At 39.6% G+C, this 20717-nt stretch overlaps 1 protein-coding gene across 2 annotated transcripts in view; it reads right to left on the reverse strand.

The window, feature by feature from the left end:
* Positions 1–20717, reverse strand: part of SPATA13 (spermatogenesis associated 13) — a 100205-nt gene that overhangs the window by 61128 nt on the left and 18360 nt on the right. The window contains exon 1 of one of the 2 annotated variants that reach the window (XM_081327177.1): positions 3659–3885. The exons of the other annotated variant lie outside the window; for it this stretch is intronic. The gene's annotated coding sequence lies outside the window, so the exon portion shown is untranslated. Of the gene's footprint in view, positions 1–3658; positions 3886–20717 lie in introns of those variants that run through there. 2 annotated transcript variants of the gene reach the window in all.

The raw sequence follows: 20717 nt of genomic DNA on the forward strand, positions 1-20717 counted from the left end.
TGCTCTAATTTATTTATTCATCAAATGTACATGCTGTTCATCTCACAGTCTAAGGCAACTCCAAGTGGCTCGCAACATACTAAGACAAGGATTTAAAACAATTATAAATACAAAAATAGATTAAAATTACAAAAGAATGAAACAAACTAAAAAAAACCCACAAGTTTAGAGTAGTATTGGCTTCTCTGTTACTACACTAGCCACCTCCAGCCAACAGCTGCTCCTTCAGGGCATTTAAAGATAATGGCCAACACCCTGAATGACACCCAGAAGCAGATCGATGGCCAGAGTAGCTTGCGCAACAGTGGTGTTACATAGGCTACCTGATGGGCCCTCAAAACTGTCTGCACTGCTGCATTCTGGACTCACTGTAACTTCCAAATTACAGGTAGTCCTCGACTTACAGCCACAATCGGGCCCAAAATTTCTGTTGTTAAGTGAGACATTTGTTAAGTGAATTTTGCCCCATTTATGAACTTTTTTGCCACAGCTGTTAAGTGACCTACATATTGTTAAGTGAATCTGGCTTCCCCACTAATTTTTCTTGTGCTTGTCAGAATGTCACAAAAGATGATCGTGTGACCCCGGAGACACTGCAACCATCATAAAAATGAACCAGTTGCCAAGCATCCTAAGTTTGATCACCTGACTGTAGGGATGCTGCAATGGTCATAATAGTGAAAATGGTCATAAGTCACTTTTTTCAGCGCTGTTGGAACTTTGAACAGTCACTAAACAAACTGTTCTAAGTTGAAGACTATCTGTACTCTTCCAGGATAGCCCCTTGATACCTAATGCCTAAAGGAGATATACAACTATCAAATCAGAAAAGAGAGATGGATTTATTTATTTTTGCTGGACATACAAAACAGATCTGTTAAAGTTTTGAAGAGTTTTTTGAGAAGTGACACAAAAGGATGAATTCCTCTTATGAGATGTACAAAAGACACTTGCTGAAGTTATAAAACAGGGGTGTCAAACTGTCGGCCCGTGGGCCGGTTGTGTCATGCAGAAGCTGCGCGCACCCCATTGCCGGCAATGGCAAAATCGTCCCGATACATTGTGTGATGTCACGTGATGTCGCAAGTTTCACATGTCTGTTATAAAAGATTGGGGGATAGAAAAATATGACAAGAAATCAAGCTATAAGACTCTATTTGAAGGTGTTAAGAATTAATTTGTTAAAAAAATTAGGGAAGGAATACAAGGTTGGCTTAGTTGACAAGGGATTAAGATAGTTATACCTGACAACCCGTACTGGACATTTGCTGATATGGAATTCATGACAACGATGGATGTTGTTTTTAGCTAAGAGATGAGATATGAGGTGAAGTGAGTATATATTTTAACTTATGAGACAGTGATAGATTTAGTTAAATTGTGTGTACTTGCTGGGATGAGAGAGAAAGTTTCTTGTATTTTATTTTTCACATTATATTTTTCCTTCTATTTTTTGAAGTTTGTATAGTTTTTATTCTTTTTAACTGTAATCTCTAATAAAATTATTGGAAAAAAGTATGTTATGGTTATGTTTGCTAAATTCAAGATACATTATGTCTATAATATTCCCACACTTCATTAAGGCAATTAAAAAAAAAGTCACAATGTTAGTCTTCCAAGATTAGATCTTGACAACATGCTAATTTCTGATAATCGCCATATTATTTTGAAAGAGACTGCAAATCAATCTCTTTATCATCTGTTCTAGAATCCTCCTAGAAATCCAGGTCAGATTCACTAATTTAGTTTCCTGAATCTTTGTTTACCTCTTTTGAAGAGAGGGACAACATTTGTCCTTCTCCAATCATTTGATATTTACCAATTCTCTACAATTTCTTAAAGATAATATTCCTTTTGAATTTGGCCAACTCATCTGCCACTTCCTCCATTAACCTAGGATGCAATTTATTTGTTCCTAAAGATTTGAATTCATTCAAAATGATATTTTTTGGTTACATTTGTATCCATCTCTTGCTTCAATCTTGCCTCTTTATCGGGTCTTTAAAATTCCCTGACAAAACACAAACCAAATGCAACTCTATCAAGGTCCTTCAAGCACAAATCACCTACAGTATTCCGGATCTGTTAATACTCAGTGGAAGCCATTCTTGTAAACACTTCTTGAGTTAATTTAGGAAAGAAAACCTCTCTTAGCAAACCCAAGAAATTGGGGATAGATATGCAGGACCTGCAGCTACTATAATCACCTTTAAGCCTTTACTTTTAGGACATCCTTGAGATTTGTGAAAGTTATAAATACTACAGCCAAAATAACAAATGGAATCAATGCACTAAAATCTAGAATTAATCAATATTAAAGAGAAAGAGGAAGAAAAAGAGACATCTAGAACCTATCCACATAAATAAGCAATATATTCTTGACATTCCGCGTGGAGTATTGCTAATTCAAACAACCATTATTGTTTCAATCTTGTTTTAATTTCTAATTAAATATAAAAACATGTTGCTTGAACAATCTTTTATGTATACTCCATAAAAACTCTTCAAAATGTTTTGTTTCAATTAACTTCATCCTAAATGAGTACCATTTCCCTTATATTGTCCATTTTCCTTCTTTTAAAATTGACATTACACAGCAGCAAACAAAAGCTTAGTGTTTCCCAGAGATATTCAACATCCTCCTTTAATTCTGTTTCCCCCTGCTGCCCTATTCAAATCTTTTCAGCTTCACTCACCATCCATGGGGTCGCGATGGGTCGGACACGACTTTGCAACTAACAACACTCCTACCAAGACATGCTTAAATCTAAATATTTACAAGGGGCTGCTTTCAATGTTGCTGGAACTGTTTTTCAGGTAACTTTTAGAAGCTTCAGATTCAAATACTCCCATCGGCATCTCTCTGATGACAACTCAATTTTTTTTTAAAGTTAGTTTTAAAGTTTAGAAAGGGAGGAGAGAAAACGTGAGCCAGAATCCTAAACTTATAAGTCCAAGTGAAATGTTTACTTCTGAACTTCTCAGAGGACACACACGAGACCAGAACAATTAAAGACAAGGTTAAGAAAAATGGATAGTGTGGAATGAGATTTTTCCCCTTTTGTGTATTTTCCAAGTATACTGAATTACCTCAATCACGTGGTATTTGCTGTCTGGGAATGACTAGGGTTATGTAGTTCAAAACATCTAGGGCACCAGGTTGAAGAAAGTTATAGCAGGACAAGACATTATAATGGAGGGCAGTCGCCGCTTACACATAATACTTCTAAAATATCAATATATTCCTACTAGAAGCAAAAAGGCGTGAAAAATAACATTGCAGGGAACAATGGCCACTCAAAATTGTTCTTTCAACGCATCGGTTTCTCAATGGGTAGCCAAGGATGACGTCTCTCTCCTTACATTTCTCTCTTTTTACTCTTTCCAACTTTCCCTTTGCTTTGAACTTTTACACAACTTGTGTGAGGCCGGCACCTGCTGGGCTCCCAGGCTCTCCTTTCAGGAATCCCAGAAAAATTTTTTTTTTTAAAAAAAGGGGGTGGGGGGTGGTGTGTGTGTGTGGAAGAAACAATTAAATGCAAAACAAAGTGCAAAAGTGAATCGGCAACCACCTCGGTGCGTTCAAGCGACAAAGAAAGCAGGGAAGCCTAACCACGAGCGCTCCTCCCTCCCTCCCACCAATGGTGGCACCAGTTACCTGGAAAAGGGAAGGGAACGTCTGCATGCGCCGAGCACCAGATCCGCATCGGGCTGGGAAGAAGCAATCGCCTGGAAGGGGGGGGGTGTCCCCTAAACGCTTCTACATGGACGCAGGAGGAAGAAGAGAAGGAGCAGCGGCAGCACCAGCGTTCTCCTGCCTCCCTCTCTCGCTGCTGCGGCTGCGGCGTCTTTTCCCCTCCCCTGGGTAGCCGAGGCTAAGCTGCTTCCACGCATCACTATGGCAGCAACCGGAACAGAGAGGGTGGGGAAGCCCTACAGGCACACTGGAGGAGCGGAGGGGAGGGTGGAAGGCGTGCAGAGCGCTTGGAGGGACCAAGTTGGTCATGAGGTCAGGGACTTGGCTAGTATTACTCTCGGGCTGCCGTGAAGTTCTCCCCACTTTCTTTTCGCTTTCCGCCCCCTCCCTCCCGCCTCTTCTCGCTCCGTCCGGGCAAGAGGGGGAAAAGCGTTGCAGGTTGACGCTCCTCGTTGGGGCTTTTTCAGCCCAAAGTCCGCCTCTTTATTTGCAAAAAAAAAGCCAAACCGGGACTTTCGGTTTGGCGGCCGGGGAAAGGTCGTCTGGCTTCTCCCTTAGCAGGGAGCTCTCTTGGAGAAGCCAAACGCTCAAAGCGACGATTCTCTTTCCACCACCCCCCCCCCGCCTCAATTCCCGCCCTCCTTGCGACCCCGCCGGAGACAAAGGGAGGCTGCTGGCGAAGTCATCTGAAGAACCGGGCCCGGCCGATGGCAAGGAGCCGCTGTTTTTAACGGGGGCCATCGGCGAAACTTTCTTTTAAAACACACCCTTTTTTGTATGTTGGTTCGGGCAGGGCGGTGATGCATTGTTGTAAATCACTGGCGTGACACAGCTTTTCTCCTTCTGGTGCCCTCCGGTTCGCTTGGACGGCAGTTTCCAATAATCCCCATCTAGCAGTTCACCAGATGGAGGAAAGTTGCTGTGAATATTAATGTTCATACAATCACTTTTGCGGAATCATAGGAACTAACAGCAGATTTCAGTTTGAAATACATATCCAAGAATAAACTTTCAATTCAATGGCTAGTTTGCCACGATTAGGTTCTTACATTAGGTTCTTACATGTCGCAGCCTAAACCATGATTTCCTAATTATAGCAACAGGCTTCAAAAATAACCAATGCAGTCAAGTTAAGGCTTAGCATCATATAAACATTAACTTTAAACGACTAGCACGCATGTGCGGGGGAACCTTTACCTTTACCTTTAATGTTTTTTTTTCAATTGGGACAACTGTAAGATATGTGGACTTCAACTCTGAAGATTCCCCAATAAGCACTGCCTAGGGCCCTAGGGAATCTTGGGACGGGAAGTCCACACATCTTAAAAGTTGCCAAAGTTGAGAAACACTGGAACAGAGAATAAAGAAAGGAAGCACAAGGAGTTTAACAAGAATTTCACGCAACCAGCTCTACAGAGCAGCACATCTCAATTATTTTACAAGCTAGAAGGTTTAATTTTCCCTCCTGATGAATGATAAAATATCTAATTCATTCAATGCCTCTGCTAACAATAAAGGATGGGAAAGTCAAGTAAAGATTAGATAGTAATGAATGCAAAGGTTTTAGAGAACAATTTCTAGATTGGTGAAGGACAAAAGAGCTATTATCAATCGATATTTATCACAAAGTAACCCAAAAGAAGGGTTTAAAATAATGTGCATATTAGGAAGGATGAATTGGATGACAGACCTCTATCATGTGTACAAGATAATTATCCAAATGTTACCGGAAGCTAGTTGAACCAAAGCCTGGGCTATTTATTAATATATATATATATATATGTTTAATGGATATTGTGGTTTGTATGAGTTTCCCAACACATTTATCATGTCTATAGCATTTTAAATTTGTATTTATTTTTGCGTCACACATTCTGTAATTGTTATTATTCCCATTTTACAAATGGTTGCTATGATCCACTAACTTATCAAAATGCTATACTGTGGCTGGGTTTATCCATCATGTTAAGTTGTATAATATGAATATGAATAGGTGTCTGCTGGGTTGGGGTAAGTTACCAAACATTTCTTTCAATGCAAACTCTGTCTTTATAGATTTGCATATGATCTCACGATGGAGATATGTAAACAAAGAGCTTGTGCTGTGACACCACAACACAGTTTTCATCATTTCAGCTATGATGATTAGGAATGGACGTCTATGATAATATGGTTTCTTTGGAATGGCTTTATATGTTAATCAATGCAGCCAATGTGGTTATGAATCATTGTTTATGGCACATGTGAATTTTAATCCTAACTATTAATATTCATAACTCAAGGAAACTCCCTCAGGCCAGACTGACATTGTACTGTCTGTAGCACAGAAGAAATATACTGTACTTGCTTTGCTAGACCTTGCGAAAATAAATATTAATCTACTGTTGTATGTTCTTTTGCATTTGGTTTATCATCTCCACCTTTATTTTTCCTCTGGGCAGTTTCACTAAACTTTCTTTCAGTTCAGAACTAGTTTTATGTTTGGATATCAGGGAGTATGTGTAATAGAAAGCAGATCTAGGTTTATATCATAATAGACCAAATGTAGCATAGCACAGAAAGCCAGTTTCCTATACTGGATAAGGCATCAGGTCAGAAACTGGGAGACTATGAGTTCCAGTCCTTCTTTAGACACAAAGCCAGCTTGGGTGACTTTTATGCTAGTCATTTTCTCTCAGCCTTAGAAAGAACACAATGGCAAACTATTTCTAAAAACACTTTGCCAAGAAATCTGCAAGAACCTGTCCAGATAGTCTCTGACACTTGCATATGACTGAATGGTAGAAAAAAAATTGTGTTGTATACCTCTGCTGATTCTCAAATGATGTACAGGTAGTCCTCGACTTATTTACTGACTGTTCAAAGTTACAACGGCACTGAAAAGTGACTTAGGACTGTTTTTCACACTTACAACCATAGCAGCATTCCCATAGTCATGTGATCAAAATTCAGATGCTTGGCAACTGATTCATATTTATGACCGTTGCTGTGTCCCGAGGTCATGTCAACACCTTTTGCAACCTTCTGCTAAGCAAAGCCAATGGGGAAACCAGATTCATTTAACAACTGTATTACTAACTCAACAACTGCAGTGATTCACTTAATAACTATGACAAGAAAGGCTGTAAAATGGGGCAAAACTCAAAGAATGTCTCATTTAGCAACAAAAATTTTGGTCTCAATTGTGGTCACGAGTCACAGACGACCCGTAATTCTCATGAGGGAATGTAATTGTTTAATACAGGCATGTCAAACTGCCAGCCCGCAGGACAAATACATCACATCGAAACTGTGCCCACCCCATTGCCGGCAATGAGGAAAAAGTCACGATATGTCACGCAATGCCACATGACATCGCGAGTTTGACACGCCTGCTCTATAGGTTTACAAAAAAACAGATTTAGGCACAAACATTCTCATTCAGAGTTACTAGCACATACATACATGTGTATCTAAGAAAGATAGAATAAAAACAGCCTCAAATTCTTCTGGATTTGGCCTGCCACAAAATAGATTTATGTCTTGTTCACTAGTAGAGTTGTGGGAAAGTTACGTGGTTGTCTGCAGTGGAAAACTACAGCTTGATGTGGTTTCCATAGCATGAACCAGGGGTTGGAAGGATAGGACACAATGGAGATATTTTTACAGGGTGACGTTTAAGTGGAAGTATTGAGGATAGAAATCAGGTGAAAATGTAGAAAATCATAGTGATAAAAATAGTGCAAAGATAGGATACATAAGGAAAAGGGAAGCAATGTTGGTGCCAGCAAAAGAAAAGACAATCTGTTGTTTAGAAATTAAATGAACTAAGAGAAAGGAAGAGAAATGAAAGGATCTTTGGAGATAATGCAGCTGAAAGGATAAAGCAAATGAAATGAAAACTGCTCTGTATGCACAGTTTCTACCTTTCTACCTAGTATCCCATTTTCCCACCCTAGCTATGATTGTGAAATATTTCACTCAGGAAGGACAGAACATAGAATGTTGCTAAGCAAGATGTCTATGGAGATTCTCAGCCATCTGGGTCACAGTTATGCCAAAGGTGCTTTTTCACGAGGCAACTGGACTTTCTTGTTCTTTCCTTGAAGACATTTCACTTCTCATCCAAGAAGCTTCTTCAGTTCTGACTGGATGGTCAGAGCTGAAGAAGCTTCTCCAATGAGAAGCAAAATGTCTTCAAAGAAAAGAAGAAAGTCCAGTTGCCTCGTGAAAAAGCACCTTTGGTGTTGCTAAGCAAGACAGTTGTTAAATGAGTTGTTAACACAATTTTACAATCTTTTTGCCACAATTGTTAAACGAATCGCTGCACTTGTTAAGTGAATCCTAGAGTTAAGAGAATCTAGTTTCTCTGTTGATTTGGCTTGTCAGAAGGTGATCACATGACCCTAGGACCCTAGGCCATGTAGTCGTCATAAATACAAGCCAAGCCAAGCCAAGCCAAGCATCTGAATTTTGATCATGTCACCATGGGGATGCTGCTATGGTCATAAGTGTGAAAAACAGTTAAAAGCCACTTTTTTAATGTTGTAATTTCAAGAGGTCACTAAACAAATGCGTGTAAATCAAGGGCTACCTGTAACTTACAAGGTTAAATTAAGCAGATTTCAATTATTTTATTGTTGAATTAAACAAAAAAACCCACCCAAATTTATTGGGGGTTACACTACTAGCCATCCAATTCAGTTTCATATTTTATAAATGAGCTCATGGTTAAGCACATGCAATGGGCGAAAAGATGTTGTCTCAGGGTTTCTTTTACTTTGAGAGATATGAAAATAACTTCCTATCTCCTTTTCTATGGATACATAACATCCGTAATATTGATCAGAGTAAAACATGCCCCCTTAAAATAATGGAACTTATAATTTTAATAATGATGAAACTTATAATGAAATAATGAAACTTATCAAAAACATATGAAGAACGGTTGTAGGAATTGGGCATGGCTAGTCTAAAGAAAAGAAGGACTAGGAGAAGGTCAACTAATTCCCCAAAGCACCAGAAGGCAGGACAAGAAAAAGTGGATGGAAATTAATCAAGGAGAGAAGCAACCTGGAATTAAGGAGAAACTTCCTAACAGCGAGGACAATTTATCAGTGGAACAGCTGGCCTTCAGAAGTTGCAAGTACTCCATCAGTGGAGGTTTTTAAGAAGAGACTCGACAGCCGCTTGTCTGAAATGGTAAAGGGTTGCCTGCTTGTGCAGGGGGCTGGACTAGATGACCTCCAAGGTCCCTTCTAGCTCTACTCTGAATTGAATAGTTTTATCAGTCATCCTTCTTCCTGGTGGCTGAGAGCTTATAGCCCTCCACTTGGCACACTGTTGTCATTAGGCTGAGACAAAAGACTGGCAGAATGACGCAATCTGAGAAACAAGACCTCTGCGTACCAGGTTACCATTATCTTCCCTAGGAACAGCTCTAGCCCACCCGCCCACCTTCCCCACTGCAGCTGGACGCAGCTCAATGACGGATTCAGCCTTTCAGTCTGGAAGAAAGCTATTTATATCCTCATTCAGCCTTTCTCTGATGCTATTATTGTGTTTTCTCCCCATCCCCAAGAGGCATTATCCAGGCAGCTTGGTCTGAAGAGATGCTTCTTTATTTTTTATTTATTATAAATGGATCATTGTGCCTAAACATAAAAGGAAAAACTTCCTGTTTCCAAGAAAGACCTTGCAACTCAACATCTCCCCCATCCCCATCTGATTTCTAACTTAATGTTTTTAAAACTCAGAAGTTAAATCATGCATGTGGGGGGGGGGAAAGGCCAGTCATGGCCACTTTTCTTCAAATTTTAATTTAACTGGATTATCTAGGTTTTTAAAGCAATTAGAGCTAATAGGTTTCCTGTTAAATGAAAAGAATATTCAGGTTCTACCGTGTCATATTTCAGATGGAAAGAGAGCAAAGAACAATACACAAACCATGCCTTTTGAGTTAAATAGACGAAGCATGTGTTTTAGTTTAAAATCTGTTATACACTCGAGTCAGTACAACACGCCAACCAATAAACAAGAAAACTATTTTCTATTTAGAACTGTCACATACTACAAACCTACAGCCTTCCAGGCATCGCTCAAAGCTTTCAAAAATCATTCATATAATCAGAATGGGTAGATCTTTTCTACATATTAAGTCACAATTAAAATGGTTTCGAAAAAAGCTAAATATTCTTCCTTGAAACACTTAACGGTTTGAATGTGTAAATATCTATACCAGGGCTTTTCAACCTTTTCACCCATTGTACCACTTTTAGGATATGGCAACATCCGAGTACCAACAGTCGCCTAGCAAGGTGTCAAAAACTTGATGACCAAAAAAAAAAAAAAGGAAAAAAGAGATGAAGTACAGGTAGTCCTCGACTTACAACAGTTCGCTTGGTGACTGTTTGAAGTTACAATGGCACTGAAAAAAGTGCCCCCCAAGCCACAGCCGAGTAAGACACCTGCCTGCCCGCCTGGCAGCGCTCTTCCTCCTGTCCAAGATTTTCATTGTTGTGAGCATTTCTGTTGAGGATTGGCAGCGGGGGTGGGGTGGTGTTTGATTTTTATTCCCCTCATCTGCTGGGTGGTTGCAGCAGGTTTTGGTCACTTCACATGACCCTGGGACACTGACCGTCATAAATATGAATCAGTTGCCAAGCATCTGAATGTAAATCACAAGACCCTGGGATGCTGCAACATTCCAGCTGATCGGCGCTTCTTCTGGGCTCAGCAAAAGCACTGGGATCAGCGCTGAGCTCCAGCTGGAGCCTGGCACAGATCCTGGTGCTCCCACTGAGCCCTGACAGCCCCGAAGAAGCGCTGATCCTGGTGCTTCCGCTGAGTCCTGACAGCCCTGCAGCTCCAGCTGTCTCTCGCTCAGGCTTGTGCGGTGCTATCACTGGTTCAGCTCATTCCCCTCCCCCGCTACCAGGATGGCCGCGTACAACCTGTCAAGTGCCAATGTACCACAGGTGGTACCCGCATCATTGGTTGAAAAGCCCTGATCTATACAGATGAGATGACAACACTTTGTACCATACATTGATTCTCACAAAAATAAAGGACTCTGATGTACATTTTGAGACTCAAAAGTGACTAGCTGAGATTTAGAGATAACGTTGTACTTTACTGCATCAATTTATCCCTGACACAAGGGGAAACTTTCTCATGAACAAATGAATATATCAAAGTGAAAGATGTCATGGTATGAGGAGTAGTTTTAAAATTAAGTAATATCTTTCATTTCTCCTGCTAGCCCTATGCCCCTCTAAGCCATTTCAGATTTTGCAAAGATAATGAGGAAGTGTTAAATGCTTTAAATTGCCTGTTCTGCACCACATGTGAAACAGTTGTAGTAGGCAAGTCTGTATAGAAATACATTCACATTCAAGGAGCTATTCTAAACTATGGTTTACAAATTCCTAAAACTTCCATATGGAATTCCTCTTATTTCAAGAATTTATTTATTTTTCCTAGATGCACTAGAGATGAAGAGAAACAGCAGTATTTACCTTTATCCGTTCTAACCTTCTAAAATGCCTTTAAAAACTAGCTTTTCCCCTGGTGTTGGGATAGTTTCAGTCTGGACCCAATGATTGTGATTTGTCATGCATTAGGGCTCAAGGAGTTGTTTCTTTAGATGTTGTATTTTTATTTTATGTTCTTATCGCTGTTACTGTGAGCCACCCAGAATTCATAAGTTGGGCAGCCATATAATTCCCATTAATTGGTTGATTAATTAATGAATTAATGCAGCTTTTCCAAGCCACTGCTTTGTGGATTTGTTGAACTACAACTCCTATGATTGGTAGCTGGAGGGATAATCCAAGACACTCGAAAAAGAAGTAAGATTGTTGTAATATCTTATGACATTCAGATTACATTCATACATGCACATGTACCCATTGTGTAATTCTTTGGGGTGGGGGGGCAAGCAACATTTATACTCCTTTATGCAAAAAGGGAATAAGCCAAAGAAATTAAAGGCATTAGATAAGAAAACATAGCTAAATATACTTTATATGTATGATGTTTATTACATTTCTCCACATCTTTCTATCCTTTTCCACCACCATCACCATCATTTTTATTAAATGTATATGCTGCCTGTCCCAGTGAGTCTGGGACATCATGTCCATACATTGCTTCACACATTGCCCTTTGTTCTTTAAACTTCCCACTTAGTTTTTTTGTAGGCGTACCCATTCCATGCAACCATGACTTTCTTCATCTTCTCCTTCTGTTATTATTCCGTCATATATTGTTTTGTCATTCAGTCTGCATTCATTCTACCTACCTAGTTAAACCACCTTAATGTACTTTATTTATAGTAAAGGTAAAGGTAAAGGTTCCCCCGCACATGCGTGCTAGTCATTTCTGACTCTAGGGGGCGGTGCTCATCTTCGTTTCAAAGCCGAAGAGCCAGCGCTTGTCCGAGGACGTCTCCGTGGTCATGTGGCTGGCATGACTGGATGCCAAAGGCGCACGGAATGCTGTTACCTTCCCACCGTAGTGGTCCCTATTTTTCTACTTGCATTTTTACGTGCTTTTGAACTGCTAGGTTGGCAGAAGCTGGGACGAATAACAGGCGCTCACAGTTACGCGGCACTTGGGATTTGACCGCCAAACTGCCGACCTTCTGATTGACAAGCTCAGCGTCCTAATCCACTGAGCCACTGCATCCCTTACTTTATTTATATTAGTTACTTATTTGGTATTTAATCCACATTTACTCACCACCCATTCTTGGGCCTAATTCTGGTTGTTTTACAACATAATTTCTTAATTACACCATTCCTACCTCATTCATTTTATGTTTCTCCTGATATATCCAACTCTCGCTTCCATATACAGAAATGGATGGAACAACCTTATATATAGCTCCTTTTGCTTCTTTGTTTTTACTTCATTCATTCCCCATGCCAAGAAACCATATGCCACCGATTACCTTTCTGCCAATATTTGTAATTTTGTAATTGTAGTCCATACATTTCCTCATCTTTAGGGGAAAAATTACCAAGGAACATAACTTCATCTCCTTGCTCTAGCTTTTTAACATTTATGTCTAATGTGAAATCGTTCACTCCATTTTCCATGGTAATTACCTTGGTCTTTGAAATATTAATTTTCTGCCCTGTGCTCTTTGTTGCATTATGAAATTTATCTAATGTAAACTGGAAATCAGATTATTACCTAACACAGGTCTTCTGCATCCACAACCAGGACACCTGCCCTTAACCACGAGAGAAACCGCAACGGCTCCGGGCTGCACTTGCTAGTGGGGTTAATGTGGGGGGGAGGGGAGAGGAAGGGAGGGGCAAAGAACAGGGCCAACTTACTTGCCCTCTGTAATGGCCAATGACTCTCCACAGCAATTCGCTTCTCGTAGTTATGAAAACCTTTGAAAGGTTAGTGCTGGCCCACCTGAAAACCATCACAGATCCACTATTAGACCCCTTGCAATTACAACATCTTGAATCTCCAAAGACCTATGCAAGGGTCCTTTTTGTAGATTTCAGTTCGGCATTTAATACTATCATTCCAGACATTCTTCTCACTAAACTAAATCAGCTAGCCGTGCCTGACCACACCTGTAAGTGGATCATAAGCTTTCTAACAGACAGGAAGCAGCAAGTGAAGCTATTGTTTTTGTACCCTAGCTAGTACTTGCTTAGCTAGTTTGCTTAGCTAGTACTCTGTGACTATCACTAAGTGTTGCATCTTATGATTTATGATGAAGTGTTGTATTTCACGATTTATGATGAATGCATTTTTATGTTGTATATGATCATGATTATCTCTATTACTTGTACGTACACTGAGAGCTTATGCACTGGAAACAAATTCCTTGTGTGTCCAACCACACTTGGCCAATAAAGAATTCTATTCTATTGTATTAAAATAAATATTCAAAAAATAAAAAAAATATTTATTTTGAAGAAAGCAAGCCTGAAAGCAGCAGATAAGCAATCTCATGAAGAACAATGGTTACCCGTTGCTTTGAAAACTACTGTCTTTTGTATTTAAAGAATGAGAAGTATTACTTGTAATAAACAAACAAAACATAAGGACATTTCAGGTCCGTGTCTTATTCTCTGTTCACCACTGAATCATTCTCATAGACTCCCACATCGCTCTACTTTTGTTTCTTTTCTTCTATTTTCATTTTATTCCAAGACTGACTTGGATACCACCAAATATAGATTTATTCCATATTCAAAATGTCTCATCAGCCAGTATACTTCACTAATTCTCAGTATTTAATCATAAACAATCAAATCCTTAATATCTTTAGATTTATATTCATTCTTTTGCCATGGATGCGTATAAAAAGAACTATGCATTAAACCATATATTTGAAACAAACATACCTTCCACTTACTAGATGCTCATCAATCATTGTTCTCATTCATTCTTGGGATCAAAATGACCCAATTACTTTTTCAGTTCTCTGTTCTCACTCATTCCCACCCATCTAGTCATGCTACCTAATTGAATTCTGTTTTTCCTGCATCACATTGATCTACAATGTTGCACAATTGTTCCTAAGATTGTTCTCGTTCTTCCATAATCACTACTGAAGCATAGATCTAAATTTATTTATTTATTTTATTTTATTTATTTTATTTTATTTGTATACCGCCCTTCTCCCGAAGGACTCAGGGCGGTGAACAGGGCCATAAATACCAAAATAACCAAAATTAAAAATTAAAAACAAATTAAACCTTAGTGCCCAAATGTAAAAATAAATTATATTAAAACAATAATTAAAACCCAAAACCATCAGACCAGGCCGGCTTGTTCAAACAAATAGGTTTTTAGATCACGTCGGAAGGAGCAAAGGTCGGGAGCCATCCGGAGCTCAACCGGTAAACGGTTCCAAAGGTCAGGCGCACCCACAGAGAACGCCCTCCCCCTGGGGGTCACCAGACGGCATTCTCTGACCGGTGGCACCCTAAGGAGGCCCTCTCTGTGGGAGCGCACTGGGCGGAGGGAAGTTGATGCCGGCCGCAGGTGCTCCCTAAGGTATTCCGGACCCATGCCATGTAGAGCTTTGTAGGTCATTACCAGTATCTTGAATCTCACCCGGAAGGTAACCGGAAGCCAATGCAGTTCACGGAGCAGAGGTGTAATATGGGAGTATCGGGAGACCCCCAACACAACTCGCGCGGCTGCATTCTGCACCAGTTGGAGCCTCCGAGTGGTCCTCAAGGGCAGCCCCATGTAGAGAGTGTTGCAGTAGTCTAACCGAGAGGTCACGAGCGCATGAGTGACTGTACGCAAGGCATCCCGGTCTAGATGATCTAAATGATCTCAATGCTGCTAACATCAGATATTCTTGCTTTGACAACAGATGGAAATGCAGCCATTTTCTCTATTGCTTTTAGAATTAGTTGCTGCTGGGAGGGGGAATAGAGATGAGAGTCCAGCTAGTCATAACAATAATAACTTAGTCATGGTAACCCAAGGACATTGGGCCCAGAGCTGATAAGTGTTTTGGCGGGCTGGAGAGCTGGGGAATGTGATTTATGACTGTTTATTGGGGGGTGGGAATTGCACTTTGTTACTTTGTATCCAGGGGAGGGGAATTTAGTTTCTGGTTTCAACTATGTAGTGCTGATACTTTGTTTCTTGAATAAAAGATTCTTTAAGGTAAACAATGCCTCGAAGTTTTTTTGAAGAGGTTCATCTGTCAGAACCATGACAACTATCTTTACTCTGATTTTTTACATTCTTCCTATTTGTCTTACTTCCATGTGTGTGTGTGTGTGTGTGTGTGTGTGTGTGTGTATAATTTATCAATTCATACATTTACTATTGATTCCTTATAATTTTTTAATCACAATCTTTATGCCATGGTCAGATAGGCCCAAAGATACTGAGATTTATGGCTTTATGATTATGGTTAATAATATGATTTTCACATGATTCTTTTTAAGAGAAGGCATAAACCAGGGGTGTCAAAATCGCCATGTCATGTGACGTGTTGCAACATATTGTGACTTTTTTTTCCATTGCCAGCAATGGGGTGGATGCAGTTTCGCCATGATGCATCCAGCCAGTGGGCTGGCAGTTTGACACCCCTGGCGTAGACTACAATATAACCTTATTTAAACTTCTGTCACATACAACAGAATCAGTGTTGAGTTGGTAGGCCTTATCAATCTAAATTATAAACAAAGAGACAAGTGAATAAATGTTCTCTGCTAACAATAAGGACAATAGTAGTTTGTTTTGGCCTATTTTAACCAGTTTGCTACAAGCACCATCAAAGTTCAATTAATCACAAGCTTGCTCCTATTATTTTGCACAATTTAGCAATTCTAATCAAGAAACTGACCACTTTGCAAGCCAGCATATCAGAACCCACATATCGTTCAGGAAAGATTGTCTACAATTATTACTCTGTAAGGAATTTCTCCTAATTTCTAAAGCCAAGATTTACTCATAATATTGGTACAAAAACATTTTGAACAATTGACTTCTCTTGTACAATGCTTTGGAATGACGTAAAATGTAATTCTCATTAAATGTCCTGTGATGTTCCAGTGACTAATTAAAGACACATTTCTTAAAACATTCCATCCACATGTAGGGCAAAAGGCTCAATCATTGCATTCTGTGAACTTGAGAGTGCTGAAATTTGGGAATCAAGCTTAAGTTCCATGGTGTGACCAAATGTGAAATTGATACAGAAAAGATATCTTGGTCTTAGGAAAAGTAGAAATTGTAAGAAAGAAATTCAAAATGGCTCCTTCTGGGGCTCTGAAGTAGAGCAAGACTCTGACAGGTTTTCAAGATCCTAATAGGCCAAATTGCATTAAAGTACTTTCCTAATGACTTCTGTTTCCTATGCTTGTCTACCTCAAAGGTTAATTACTGCTTGCTTGAAGGAGATTCAATAACCAGAATGAAACTATTTTAATCACAACAATATAGTTCAGAGGACCTGATACTCCATGTAATATCTTATAGACCTCCTCAAAGGGTACAACTCTTGCTACCTAACAAGAATTTCATGTAATACTTTTCATACCAATGATTGCAGTTAGCCAACAAACATATGAAGTAAAGGGTGAGTCACATAATAAAGAAAACTCCATGCTATAAGAACAAATTCACACAAGAGAATAACAATGAGGCTTTCTAGTGGTTTTATGTAAAAGAGTAATGAAATAGAAGGTATTTAAATCATATGTTATACTTAGGTGAGGTATGGCGTTACAGAATTCTGTTACACTCCCATGTGAAGGTGACAAAAGGAAAACATCTACTAGTCAACAGCAGAACAGAAAGATATAGAAACATACAGACACAGTCACATATTTTATTGAACAGATTGAACACAAAAGTATTGACAGTATTACGCCAACTTGACAAGAGCTGCAATATTTTTTGCCTCTGTAAGTGTGTAGGAGACTACAGAGCCACGCAGGGTGGAAACAACACATGTACCACTTTCATTGGTCGTGTATTTCTGACAGGCACAGGAACCCAAGCAAGAAAGTAGCACCTATGGTGTCACTTAAGTTGCTGCTCTTGTCGGTTTTGTGTTATGTATGGTACAGGTGAGGATGGTGTGGAACATCCTTTCCCCTGTGAGTATTCAATGGTGATCTGGTTTACCTGTGGAGAGACAACACAGACATGGGGGTGGTAATGATTAATGAGTAGTAATTGTTACAAGCATGGTGGGTTGGGTTGGTTCAAGAATAATGTTCTGCTCCTGTCCCAGTCCCATTTTATTACTGCTGGCTTCTTCTGAGACTGATATTGGAATGTTTGCCCAGAAGACAATACAATAACTGAAACAATACTCACCCATCTGATGTGAAAATATGGAGTGATTTCTAGCGACTATTCTTTTGGGGGAGCCTCACACTAATCCTGGGGAGAAAAAAGGATTTCATGAATATTGGATCTTCCTGTTAAAACAACAAAATGCTTGATATTTCCAACTACTGTATCTATTAGGGCTGTGCAATGTTCCAAATTCAGTTCCAAAAAGGAGACTTGAAATGTGTAAGAACACAAATGGAGCAACTCTCTGCAACTCTTACAGCAGGGGCATATTTTCTCTGAATTCTCTCCCTCTTGCACAGTCCATACACATCAAGTTGCTCATATTACAGCAGACACATATACAAACTATTAAATAAAAAGTAAGGGATGGAAGCTAACAAAAGCAGAAGCTTCTCACAGACTAGGGTTAATCAAGTAGGAGATAATCCTGGCTCACACATCATTCTAAGTTCTAAAGTAATTCATTCATTGTTTGGTTTGGCCATGTGTGACTCTCTTCTATGAGCCAGGGAGTCTTTTAAATTTCAAAATCATATTTTAAGGAATAAGATTCTTCCCTACCCCTCACCCATGAGACCCTCTTGCTTACCTGTGTGATATAATGGGCCCTTGCAGGCTCACTTCCTGTTGACCAGGGTTTTCTATTGAGTGTTTGTCGGTCTGGAGTTCTTCAGAATACCTGTAAGTGTGTAAGTTCCCTGAAATAAAACAGTCATTTTCTCATATCTCATCTTCATCTCAAGAGGTTGGTCTTGGCTATTTCACTAACAGCAAATAGTCTTCTCTTGCAGAGAGGCCCTTTCACTGTGGCATCCAAGGAAGCAGAGAAGCCTTCATATCTTGATATCTAAACAGTATTCCGTTGTGGGAACACTCGCACCAGTTTTGTAAGTGGTTTTAGAACTAAATGGAATCTTATCCTCCATGGATTAGGGTGTAGAACAAGAGAAGAAGATAGTTGTCTGTGTCCTCAGAAGTAATTTCTTTTGCTAGAGCAGAGATGGGCAATTGATGGGAATCCAAAAAGCATCCTACATCACCATTGCCCAAAATAGGTATTTTTCCACCATTGCAAGCAAGAATTGCATTAAAAACAGTTTCACAATTCCTAAAATATGCTTAATAGCTTTTAAAAGCAAAAGAAACCCTGGGGGAAAAAATGCCGCGATCCCAACTACTTTGCTCTTCAGTTTCTGAGATTCCCTTCCAAAAAAGTTTGGTGCAGCTCTCAGAAACAAAAATGGCGTTCAAGAATGCTCTCATCAGGAAGAGTGTTAAGCAAACCTATGCAGGTGCTTTCTTCTACCATAAGTGCGATATTAGGCCAAACTAGCTGGGAATTCTGGAAGTTGTAGTTACAGAAATGTTGGACAGGTTATCTAAGAGAAAGCAGTCAGAACTGAATCTCAAGTTTCTTCAGTATCTATTAATCATATAAGTAGAATTTATTTGCCTCTCTGCAGATGGGTGGTGTTTTGGAACACATGTAATCTACCCAACAGAGAAAGAGTTTAAGCCTGAGGCTCCCAACAGGAATGTGCTGACAAATTATCATAAAGATATACAATTCGTGGAATTTAATCAGCGTAACGACTGATTTCTGTGGTTGTTGGCAGGACTTGAATTTGTAATTGAGTTTTTATTTATTATTATGCCTGAACATGCCAAAATTAATTTAATTTCTCCAAAGAAGCTGGAGCATATGTTGATCCAGTGTGCCATGGAGATTTTTTCCTTAGATAAAGCGGTTGAGATTCTTCAGTCCTTAAGGCAGTAGATCAGCAGATGTTAGACATTGACTTGCTTTCTGTGATTCATATTTATGCAAACCCCCACATGTAATGATTTGGTTCAAACCCATTTTCTAAAAATTCCAGTTGTTAAATAAACCATAGTTTGCTGAATTCATACACTGTGTCATGAATGAACAAGAGCAACCTGCAAATGCAGGTGATGAAAATATGTCTATATTTTTTTCATTTAGTTTCTGTTCTGAGCACACCTACAGGTAACAGTAATTGAGCCCGGAACTACAGTCATAAATTGGGGGTCACCCTGTAATCATGCCCAATTTTATGATTTTTGCAGTGGTCATGAAGTGGTTATTAGATGAACATGGCAGTCATTAAATAAATGTGGTGGCTAAACAAACCCATTTTATCCAAAGGGCGTTTTCTGCCTGAAACCAGAAGTAAATTTTAGAAACTTTTTAAAAAATGTTGAAAATCACAATCACATGATCGTGGGATGCTGCCTTAACTGTAAGCCAGTTGTCAAGTATAAGTACCTTTGGGGGGAGGGGTCCATCGTAACTTTGAACAGTCACTAGGTGCCTGGTTTGTTAAGCAAGGACGACCTGTACTTTTCATGCATCTTAGGTTTTTACATATTCCAAAGATTTACATGTAGAGTTCAATGAGAAAAAATTAAATTGTCAAGCGCAGGAAATCAGGAGTCGAGGAGATTCAAATAATACAGGTTTACTACATGCTAACACTCTCTACAAGAATCCAAACTACTAAAGATCAAAGCAAATAGGCAGTAGATAAGTCAATGGAATTCAAGGTGGGGTGGACTTAGATCTTTTATGGGTGTGAAGGGACTCAAGACTGGTGATGGCACTCGACCCCTCTCTTGCTTTATAAACTAGATTCATAGAAAATATTATGCCAAAACCAAATAAATCACATATTTTCACTTGGTACGATGGATTAACACCACTGCAGACTGTGGTCATTTTCTTCCACATTGTTAATGAAATAAAAAATCAATATTACAGTATACAGGGCTAATCTGACCATTAGAAAGAATGAAGCAAAGGTTTTGTTAGCTGATGAAATTAGAGAAGCAGCCCCCAGAAATTCCCTTCTTCCAGACCTGTGTGCATTACACAATCTACTCAATTACATTGAACAAACTAAGCTAGTCTGCTATCTTCAAACATTATAAGACATCCTTGTCCCTTCACCAGTTTGAAATAAACTGTTTTGCCAGTAAATTTTGCTATGGTTCCATATATCAGCGGTCCCCAACCTTTTCGGGCCCATGGACTGGCGGCAGCAGTGGCAGCTGCTGGGGGGGGAGGGATGGTTTTACACGTGCAACCTAATCCCATGCATGCGCAAGTGAAGCTTCACATGCTCACCCTTGTTTGCGTGGCCCTGTTTCTAACAGGCCACGGACCAGTCTGTGGCACAGGGGTGGGGGAGCTGTACTGTATGTGGACTGAAAA

The sequence above is a fragment of the Vipera berus genome (assembly GCF_964194415.1).
Source record: "Vipera berus genome assembly, chromosome: 4".
NCBI lineage: Eukaryota > Metazoa > Chordata > Lepidosauria > Squamata > Viperidae > Vipera > Vipera berus.